At 44.0% G+C, this 11,565-nt stretch overlaps 1 non-coding gene across 1 annotated transcript; it reads right to left on the bottom strand.

Moving 5' to 3' along the window:
- Positions 1-272: 272 nt before the first annotated feature.
- Positions 273-379, bottom strand: LOC132619233 (small nucleolar RNA R71). The gene has a single exon (XR_009574625.1). It is a non-coding gene; the product is annotated as a small nucleolar RNA R71 (small nucleolar RNA).
- Between the last annotated feature and the right edge of the window lie 11,186 nt (positions 380-11,565).

Below are 11,565 nucleotides of genomic sequence, written 5' to 3'. Positions count from 1 at the left end.
GTTCTATCTATCTGCTATTGAAACTTGAAGGCTATTTCCGAAATTCTTCGGAGGACTGTCCACTTCGACACCTAAAGAATTTCGTGCATGTATGTTCCCAACAATCTCAAGGTGCTGTTCCTGCTGATGCACTGCGACTGCGGGTTTTCAAATATTCCTTAGCTGGCCAAGCTAGGGAATGGTATGAAAAGCTCCCGAGCAATACTATTCATACCTGGAATGAGCTGGCCAATATCTTTCTAAAAAAATGGTTCCCACCCAGCAAAAAGGCTGAGCTTCGGGATAAGATTTTTGGGTTTAAACAACTTCCAGGGGAACAACTATATGCTGCATGGGAGAGGTTCAAATATTATCTAGCTCAATCTTCGACTCATGGATTTCCAGATGCAATTCTCACAGAGAAGTTCTACAAGGGGCTAGATACAATGAATCAAATAGCTGTCAACACTGCAGCTGGGGGATGCTTCATGGACAAATCCTTTGTCAACATCACCCGGTTGCTCGACAAGCTTACTACCCATAATCAAGCCTGGCATTTGACTGATAGCGAATTCCTATCATATGGTAGTCCCTCTGTGGCCGCGGTGGCCAAAGAAAATCATGCGCGAGATCATGCGTTCGCTCAATTGCAAACCAGCGTGGATTTATTATCCAAAAGGCTTATGGAGAAAGAGGCCAAATGTGTAAATGTTATCGATGAGATGCCACCTCATGCTCCCGGAATGTATCAAGTTTCTGACGAAACTTATCTTGAGGGGCAGCCACAATATGAGGATGCGAATTATGTCAATAACTCGCAAGGGGGTTATCAACGGCAAAACTACCAAGGTTCCGGTAATCACCCATGGCAAAGGCCTCAACAAAATTACCAAGGACAGAATTATGGAAGAACTGATCAGGGTAATCCCAATCAAGGGAATTACAATAACAATAATTATGGCAACAAGAGCTCTAACCCCTACATTCCACCTAGGGGGCAAGCATCCAATTCCCAGCCATGGAAAGATAATTCAGCTACTAACTCTGCTGGTAACACGTCTAATGATTCTGCAGAACTGAAGAGTATGATGCAGAAAATGCTGATGAATCAAGACAGAACAGAGAGCACAATCAAGGGAATGTCCCAGGTCCAACTATCGCATTCAGCTTCCATTCAGAAGCTTGAAGCACAATTCAGAGACCTTTCCCGAGAAGTGCATACTCCTCAACGGGGATAATTACCGAGTGATACAGTTCCTAATCCAAAAGGTAGTGGAGTGAACTCTGTGGAGAATGTACTTGCCATTAGCACCAGAAGTGGAAAAATACTTCAGGGTGACAATAAAAAGCCAATTGATCAGGAACCAATTGTTGAAAAAGAAGCGCAGCCTAATGTATTGGATGATATTGTCGAGGAAGAAGCAGGGGAGGAAGTCCCCATTGTAGTTGAAGAAGAGCTGAATCTTAATAAACCAAAGGAACCGGTGGAAAACCAGGAAAAGGGGAAGGCAAAACTTTCCGGTGCTCTTCGCCCTTTGAGCCAATTGTTCAAATCTTCACCACCTTTTCCTCAAAGGCTGGTGAGAAAAACAGAAGATGAGAAGTGCTTGCGATTTTATGATCAACTCAAGCAGTTAACGATGAATTTTCCGTTCATGGATGCTGTCCAAGAAATTCCTGGCTTTGCTAAGTATTTGAAGGACCTTTTAACAAAGAAGAAAAAACCATTGAAACATGACACTGTGGGCATCACTCACCGCGTTAGTGCCATTCTTTCCAAGACCACAGTGCAAAAGAGGGAAGATCCTGGAGCATTCACAATTCCATGCACCATAGGGCAGCAAAATTTTGCTAGGGCTTTATGTGATAACGGGGCTAGCATAAATCTTATGCCCCTGGAAATTTTTATGAGATCAGGGTTAGCGATGCCGAGGACAACTACCATGAGATTGCAGATGGCTGACAGATTGATAAAAAGGCCAGTGGGGGTAGTTGATGATGTACTGGTTCAAATCGGGAAATTCCTTCTGCCGGCAGATTTCGTGATTCTTGATTGTGCTATTGATCAAGAAATTCCTATTATTCTGGGAAGACCTTTCCTTGCCACAGGGAGAGCTCTTATGGATTCCGAGAAGCACGAAATAAAGTTCCGGGTGAACGATGAGGAGGTGACTTTCCACGCAAGCAGAGGTATGAAATTACCTAGTCCTTATCAAAGTATTTCAGTCATCAATTCTGTTGATGAGGTGGATGATGCTGTGGAATTCAAAATGGAAGAAGAATGTTTGAGTGAAGCACTATCGGCCATCTTGGTAAATTTTGATGCTGAACAAATGGAGGGATATACTGAGACAATAAATGCACTCATCGGTCTGGGGTCTTACTCTTATGAGCCCAAGAAACTATCTCTTGATCTAGAGAAGCGAACAACTCCTCCAGCAAAACCCTCAATTATTGAGCCACCGAAGTTGGATCTCAAGCAACTTCCAGCTCATCTTAAATATGTGTTTCTTGAAACGAATGCCTCCCTCCCAGTTATTGTGTCATCACTTCTGAATGAGGGCCAAATCCAAAGACTCATCGAAGTATTGAGAAAGCATTTAAGAGCTTTGGGATGGACTATTGCAGACATCCGGGGGATTCCCGCCGGAATTTGTGAGCACCGAATACAGTTGGAGGAGGAAAGTTCGCCGAGTGTTGAGCATCAGCGAAGATTAAATCCACCGATGCAAGAGGTGGTGAAGAAGGAGATAATTAAGTGGTTAGATGCTGGGGTGGTTTACCCGATTGCCAACAGTCCATGGGTAAGCCCAGTTCAGTGTGTGCCAAAGAAAGGGGGCATCACTGTTGTCCCTAACTCTAAAAATGAGTTGATTCCGACAAGGACTGTCACCGGTTGGAGAGTGTGTATGGACTATCGGAAGCTGAATACCGCATCTTGCAAGGACCACTTCCCTATGCCTTTTATTGATCAAATGCTTGATCGGCTAGCCGGAAGATCTTATTACTGTTTCTTGGATGGGTACTCAGGATACAACCAGATCAACATTGCGTTGGAAGACCAAGAAAAGACTACTTTCACTTGTCCCTATGGGACATTCGCTTTCAGCCGGATGCCATTTGGTCTTTGCAATGCACCAGCTACCTTCCAACGATGCATGATGTCCATATTCTCTAATATGGTTGAAAACTTTCTTGAAGTTTTCATGGATGATTTCTCTGTGGTGGGAGATTCATTCGATGAATCTTTAGGTCATCTTGATCGGGTGCTGCAACGGTGTGAGGAAACCAACCTCGTGCTCAACTGGGAGAAGTGTCATTTTATGGTCAAGGAGGGCATTGCCCTTGGCCATAAGAGTTCAGAAAAAGGGATTGAGGTTGATCAAGCTAAAATCGATGTGATTTCACAACTCCCTCCGCCCGTTTCAGTAAAAGGAGTTCGGAGTTTCTTGGGGCACGCCGGATTCTATAGAAGGTTTATCAAAGACTTCTCAAAAATTGCAAATCCCATGTGCAAACTCTTAGAAAAAGAATCCAAATTCAATTTTGATGAGAAGTGCATCAAGGCGTTTGACGAGTTGAAGCTGAAATTAACCTCCGCACCGATTGTGGTGTCCCCAGATTGGTCACTTCCCTTTGAATTAATGTGTGACGCCAGTGGTCTTGCAATTGGTGTTGTGCTTGGTCAGCGGCTAAACAAAATCCTACACCCAATTTATTATGCCAGCAAAACATTGAATGGAGCCCAGCTGAACTATACAGTAACAGAGCAAGAATTACTTGCTATTGTTTATGCTTTTGAAAAGTTCCGGGCTTATTTGTTGGGTGCCAAGGTAGTGGTTCACACTGACCATGCTGCATTGCGCTATTTGATGGCGAAAAAGGATGCTAAGCCTCAGTTGATAAGATGGGTGTTGTTGCTACAGGAATTTGACTTTGAATTCAAAGACCGGAAAGGGTCAGAAAATCAAGTAGCTGACCATCTTTCCAGACTGGAAGCACCAGGGAGACCGAGTGATGTGCTAGATATTGATGACACTTTCCCGGATGAAAGAGTTTTGGTCATTTCCAATGATGTGGCACCATGGTATGCCGATATTGCCAATTATTTGGTAACTGGCATCGTTCCTGAAGAGTTGAAGACATATCAAAAGAAGAAGTTCTTGAGAGACTGCCGACAGTATTGTTGGGATGAGCCTTACTTATTCAGAACGTGTGCTGACAATATGATCCGGAGATGTGTGGCGGAATCTGAGGTGATGGACATTTTGAAAGCGTGCCATGATTCTCCAGTTGGTGGACATCACAGTGGAAATCGAACAGCAGCCAAGGTGCTAGAGTGTGGCTACTACTGGCCAGCCATTTATCGTGATGCAAATATGTTGGCACGCTCTTGTGATAAATGCCAACGCCAGGGCACAATAGGTCGGAGGCATGAAACTCCGATGAACTTTGTTCTTGAGGTGGAGCTATTTGATGTATGGGGAATTGATTTTATGGGGACCTTCGTGAGCTCCTACGGCCTGAAATACATTCTTGTCGCAGTGGATTATGTCTCCAAATGGGTGGAGGCGGTGGCCTTGCCTAACAATGATGGTAGGAGAGTCAATGCGTTTCTCAAAAAGAACATCTTTACTAGATTTGTCACTCCTAGAGCTATTATTAGCGATGGTGGATCTCATTTCTGCAATAAACCATTTGCTGATCTTCTTGAAAAATATGGTGTGCATCACAGGGTTGCCACTCCATATCATCCTCAGACGAGTGGTCAGGTTGAGGTCTCAAACAGAGAAATAAAAAGCATCTTGGCAAAGACGGTCAATGTGAATCGCACTGACTGGTCTAAAAAGTTGGATGATGCTTTATGGGCATATCGCACGGCATTCAAAACGCCTATAGGGACTTCACCGTATAAGTTGGTATTTGGGAAGGCATGTCATTTGCCTATTGAGCTTGAGCATAAAGCCCTTTGGGCATTGAAAAAGCTGAATATGGATTGGCATGAAGCAACCAAGCTGCGGTTGTTTCAAATCAACGAGATGGATGAATTTAGGAACAATGCCTATGAAAGTGCAACACTGTACAAGGAAAAGATGAAATACTATCATGACTCGAAGATACTAAAAAGGGATTTTCAGCCAAAAGACTTGGTCTTGTTGTACAATTCACGCCTGAAGTTCTTTCCAGGCAAGTTAAAGTCCTGTTGGTCTGGCCCTTTTGAAATTGTGAGTGTATCCCCAAATGGAAGCGTCATTGAGGTGAAATCCGAGGATGGCACTCGGACGTTTAAGGTGAATGTACAAAGAGTGAAGCATTACCATTGGTGTATTGATGATGGTAAGGTCGTGGATAGGTATCGTTTGAAATATGGCTCCTGAACTCGAAAATGAGGTACCCACATTTACCGCTTTGTAAGTAGTTTAAAGTTTGTATTGTCCTTGTATTCTTTTGTGTTGTTGATGTGCTAATGTGGTGGGATTTTGAGAACTGAAGGGACCAAATAACTGCTGAATGATTCAAGGCGAGACGCTCCATGTTACGGCCCGTAACTCATGTTACGGTCCGTATCATGAAGCGTAACAGGCAAAAAGAAAAAAATAAAAAAATCACTGAAGGATGAGGAAGAGTGTTACGGTACAAGTTACGGTCCGTCGTACGTATTACGGACCGTAACACTGGGTCGTAACGTTGATACAAAATCTGGGCTTCACTGGAAATTTTCAACATGTTACGCCAGGTGATACGGACCGTAACACGAGTTACGGTCCGTCGATTGGACTGCCAGGTCATTAATGAATAAGTGAAACGGGGTCGTTTGATGGACCGTAACACAAGATACGGTCCGTATCTCAGGATACGGTCCGTAACAGGTAACGTAATTGTCGGAAATGTTTAAATACATTACCGACGGTTCCCATTTCAAATTAAAAGGATTCTTAAAACGTTTTTCAACTCCCTCTCCCTCATAAATCCTCTCTTCTCTTCTTCACATCCTCCTCTCTTCATCTTTCCATTCTCCCCCATTTTTCTCTAAAAATCTCTTTACTATCTTCTTATCACAATCCCTGTTGTAAGTTTGAGTTTCATCCTTACAATCGCCAACGATCAGGTATTACATGTCTTTGCTCTTTTCTTTTAGCTATCAATGCGAGTTCTATGATGCTCATGAGTAATTTCGTATAATATGCGTTGAAATTCGTGTTTTGGGCTGTGTTGGTTGAGTTTGAATTTCAATTGATAAGTTATGGGGGATTTGACAGTGGTTGGGGGTTGGGATTGGTATTGGTGCTGTTTAAAAGATTCTTGGGCACGAGCAATTGCTTCCCACTGAATTGGAGGGCAAATCCGGTTAAAGGTTTCATTTGTGAAATTACTAAATCGGTTTGCCCACCAACTGTTCGATAAAAGTCCCCAATAAAAACTTTAATAAAACCGGGTGAAGTCTGAGTAACCCGAGGCATGTGAGGGGATATAATATTGTTTTACAACATACCCATGGGACATTAAGTCGAAAATCTTGGCCTCGTGCTTAAAACGAGAAAATTTGGCCAAGTCATTTGTTTGCTAATCCGTTGCCCGTCATTATGTGTTACGGACCGTAACATCGCACCGTAACACCGATAATTTCCATGAAAACTTTCTGGAAATTTGGCTGATGTTACGGTGGGATGTTACGGTCCGTATCCTATGTTACGGACCGTAACACCACACCGTAACATCGATGGATTCCATGAAAACCTTCTGGAATTTTGACAGACGTTACGGTGAGGTGTTACGGACCGTAACACGAGTGACGGACCGTAACATCATACCGTAACACCTCTCCAATTTCCAGTAACTTTTCTGAAAATTTTGATCATGTTACGGTGAGACGTTACGAACCGTATCCTACGATACGGACCGTCGACTGTGTTACGGTCCCTTTGCTTAATTGAACCATTTCAGTTACGGATGAAGATACGGCCCGTAACACCATCGACGGTCCGTCGACTGTGTTACGGTACCTGACCTAATTAAAGTCTTTGGCTTAAATTCATAAGGTGTAAAATTTTTACAACTTCTCGTACGTCATATCTAACTTTTCCTTCCACAGGTATGGGTAAACCACGACAATCAAAGAAGGCTTCACCTAAGGTCGCGCAAAAAGGAAAAGGTCGTGTTGCAAGAAAGGTAACCTCACGGATGCGCGACGACGATCTGATCAAGGACGCCAGGCCTAAAAAGAGGCCGGTCGCACCTAGCAAGCCACCCCCACCAGTTGCACCCAGCCAACCAGACCCACAATCAGAAAGTTCCTCCTCGACTGAGGAGTTAAGAGAGTCGAGCTCGTCGAGTTCGTCGAGCCAAAGTGAACCCCAGCGGGCTATCACACCAACACACCGACCTCAACCACCCATTAGACAGCCTACTGCGGAGGAGCGCGAAAAAGAGCGCGAACAGGAAAGAAGGAAACTTGACATTCGGCTGCAAGCTATGACTGAGAAGATCATCCGGTTTAATGTGGAGGGATCTGAAGATTTGTATAACAAGGGGTGTGAGCGGGTAAAAGGTGAGGGAATGGACCCAAGGCGGAGTATTTTCGAGGAACGGAATGTCATCTTCGATGGAATAGAAGGATATCCCGGCATTAGTGATACTATCCGATTCCACAAGTTGGAGTTTTTGAAAAACCCCGTTGGGTCCTACATATCGGTTTTTGTTAGGGAATTCTACGCTTCATATGGGGCAGCTGTATTCAAAGTAGTGAAGAAAGGGCAGCGAGCAACTCAAGTACCGGCAATGAATGAGGTTGTATTCCGGACAAAGAAGATAGATGTCTCTCCATCGGCTATAAATAAAACACTATTCGGGGAAGATTATATAGAGCCTACAGCAGCGGAAGAAGGGGAGTTTGCCTACAAAATTGAACAGAAGGATACAATCCCCATCCGAAAATGGGTAGCTTCTATTATTGCACGGACAACAGATCCTGAATGGGCCATAGTGCCAAAGTTGACAGCCACCACGCGGATTTGGAAAAACACCCTAACGCCAGAGGCAAAGTTTTGGTGGCAAATTGTTCTGTTCCGCATCCGTCCTACCCAATCAGATAATTATTTGACTCCAGACAGGGCTGTTCTTGTGGCTTCCATAATGTCGCGATATAAGATCAACTTCGGACGACTGATTGCCGAAGACCTCCGAGAGAGAGCCACCCAGCCGGCCACTTCCCTCATTCATCCATGCCTGCTTACGCTACTATGCTTGCGTGCAGAACCAGAACCCCTACCCCATATCGATCACAGTGTGATTGCCAGCCATATTTATGACATCACAAAAGGGAAAGATGAGGTGTTCAGCCAGGGTTCGTTGCCCTTTGCATCGGTTTCTGAGGTGCCGGAGGGCCCTACGGGGTCAGATGTTATACCCTTGGCTATCATGGGTGAAGAGGGAGCTGCTGCGGATCAGCCCACAGATTCTGAGGCTCCACCGGCTGATCATGCTACACAGCCTATGCCACCTCCAGCCGCACCTACTTCGGGTGGTCCTACCTCTTCCACTGGAGCAAGCCTAGCACCACCGCAGGCAACACCAGGAGTCCCACCCGAGCTTGCGAGAAAAATGATGTTCAACCGGGACAATTTTGGGGCAGTGGTCCTGCAAGCGGATCGCACAGATAGGCAGGTCAAGCAAATCATGACTGAGCTAAAATTATACACAAAAAGGGCTATTGATGCAGCGCTGCGACCGATAAAAGAACAAATGGCTGCGGACCACCTACAAATCCACTCCCGAATAGATGGTATTGAGGGCAGGATGACTGAGCTGACTAGGACACACCCTAAATTGGAATTGGGCGCTATTCGGAGTGAGTTGCGGTCTGTCAAGGATGATGTGCAGAAATTGAAGGCCCAGGAAGTGGCTGTGGCGACAGACCAGATTCCTAAAGTACACACGGAGTTGGTACAGAGCCTATACCAGCCGGTTCAGAGCCTACTAGGGGATGATGACAACGAAGACACGGTTGAGGAACAACACGACGAGGAGTTGGAGGAGGATATCCCCTCTGTGGACAAAGGGAAGCGAAGCAGAGCATCGCCAGATCTCGAGCCCATTCTCCAAAGTCTTGATCCATATGCTGAGTTGCGCCTACAGAATGAGGAAGAGGAGCGGCGTACTTTGAAAAGAATCCGCCAGGAGTCCCGGTTAAGTTCCGACACCGCAGGAGCTACTTCTAGCTCAGCTCAGCCCATTGAGCCGGCTCACCGTATTTCTCCCCCACCCACTGCTCCACCCCATGATGCTGCGACAGATCCGAGTGCCTAGTGCGCTCCAGGGAGGCCCTCCATTTTTTTTTAATGCGTTATCTTGATGCTTTGAGGGCAATGCATGCTTTTAAGTTGGGGGTGTAGTATTTACTGATTGGTTGTTGGGATTGCTGTTTTAGTATACTGGAGATTGTTTTTAGTATTTTTTGTTTTGATGGGTATTTTATCCCAAAATTGTGATAATAAGCATGTGTTTAAGACAATTGTTATTGTTTTGTTTTGTTGGTATTATTTTTATTAGCAAGTATGTGTTAGGACGTTCTTCGGCTGTTCTTTGCTATGTGTTTATATTCCCGAAGAATGCTATGTGTATGTTAAACCTAGCATGTTTAGGATGTTTAATATAGAAGTAAAGTAATGATGATTTAAGTGGTAGTGGTCCGTGTTTCTAGCATAGATATAAATGGTTTTTACAAGTTCAATGATATCCCTCCGAAAAATAATTTGTGATACACATCAAAAATGAGTTGTTGATATTGACATGTATGGTTCTTTTAATGACATTGCAAAGAAAGGGTGTTTATGCATATGAAATCTTCAAACGGAAATGAAGTCGGAATATTTAAACAATCCTTATACCATTGTGTGGTGAGTTTTTAGCTTCTATTTGCATATGATGCTTGCAATCTAGAACTTGCCCGGTTGGTCGTGCGTGAATTCTAAGGAGAATTTGATTGTGAAGTGATCTTAGGCTTTCTTTGTATTAACCCCCAAGTATCTTAAATGAGCCTGGCCCGTACAGAAAATGATCCCTAGTCTCCCATTTTTGAGCCTATAGACTTTTTCTTCGATTAACCATGAACTAACCTATTTCCCTTCTGTGAATAATCCCATTTGGCACCAAGTCCCTCCTTGACACGGAAGAATGACAAATGAGGCTAAAATCCTAAGTTGAGGGTGACAAGTCAAAAGTGCGGAAAATGAGGCTAAAAGCCTAAGTTGGGGGTGATAAGTCAAGATGCGGAAAATGAGGCCAAAGGCCTGTTGGGGGTGATCACGAATATAAAGGGACATAATTCAGCATATAGGTATATAAGTTCTAAATAAATCCACGCTAAAGATGGAGGGTCGGAAATGATAGAAAGAATGATGAATGAAGTCAAAAAGAAGTGTCGAGGAGAGTGAGTCACCGATACCCAAATGTTCATCCTACCCGTCCCTAAGCCAACGTTACAAGCCCAAAAAGTCCTAATGTGATCACGATCAAATTGTTCAGAGTTGAATGCATGGAAAATAAAGGCAAGCCTATGGTTTGTGCACGCATGGTATGCAAATTTCTTTGTGAGTGTGAGTATTCTTCTGTCTCTTTAGTCTTCTGTCCCATTTATGTCGTAAATGTGTGTTGGGACATTCTTTGGTCTATGTGAGGGCATGAGGATTGTAGGTTTCAAAGTAACTGGCTTTCCGGAAGTTGAAATTCATGTGCATAGAGACCCCCGTACTATGATTGTGTCATTAATTGAGGTTGCATAGTTAATTGAAATTTTTCTGAAATGTACGTTTTGTGTCACAAACAGGAGATGGATAAGAGCCTAAATATTTTTCTTGGATCGAAGAGTCCGTGCTAACAACACATGCCAAACCCACCGTAGTCATTCTTATTTTGCTAAGATGTCGTGTGTTAGTAGCGAGTATTGTTGTAGTTGCTTGAGGACAAGCAAAAGCTTAAGTTGGGGGTGTTGATGTGCCGTGAATTTTAGCACATTTTATGCCTTTGTAACTAGACATGTTGCTTGATTTTAAGTGTTTTTACATTGTTTCTTATGTTATTTTTGTGTTTTATAGGGTTGATTAACTAAGGATTGGAAATGAGAAGTAATGCTGAAAAAACGGACAAATTGGAGCTAAGCGACGCTCCGTAACTCATGTTACGGACCGTAACAGGGTCCGTAACTCATGTTACGGTCCGTACCTTTGAACCGTAACAGGGCCTGAAATTCCAGAAAGTTTTCATTGAAACCATCAGTGTTACGGTGGAGTGTTACGGTCCGTAACTCATGTTACGGTCCGTAACATGTCACCGTAACATGAGCTAAATTTCCAGAGAGTTTCAATAAAACCTTCAGTGTTACGGTTTAGTGTTACGGTCCGTAACTCATGTTACGGTCCGTAACCCTTCACCGTAACATCATCCAAAATTCCAGAGAGTTGCCAAGTAATTGTCACCACTTACGCTTCAGAAGGACGGACCGTAACACAGGGTACGGTCCGTCGCATGGTGGCCGTAACGTCAAAGTGGTCAAATGACGAAATGAAGGACGGACCGTAACCTGAGTTA

This window comes from Lycium barbarum, chromosome 1, assembly GCF_019175385.1.
Source record: "Lycium barbarum isolate Lr01 chromosome 1, ASM1917538v2, whole genome shotgun sequence".
NCBI lineage: Eukaryota > Viridiplantae > Streptophyta > Magnoliopsida > Solanales > Solanaceae > Lycium > Lycium barbarum.
The sequence above is the reverse complement of the archived record's forward strand: the minus strand, read 5'-3'. Positions and strand labels throughout refer to the sequence as shown.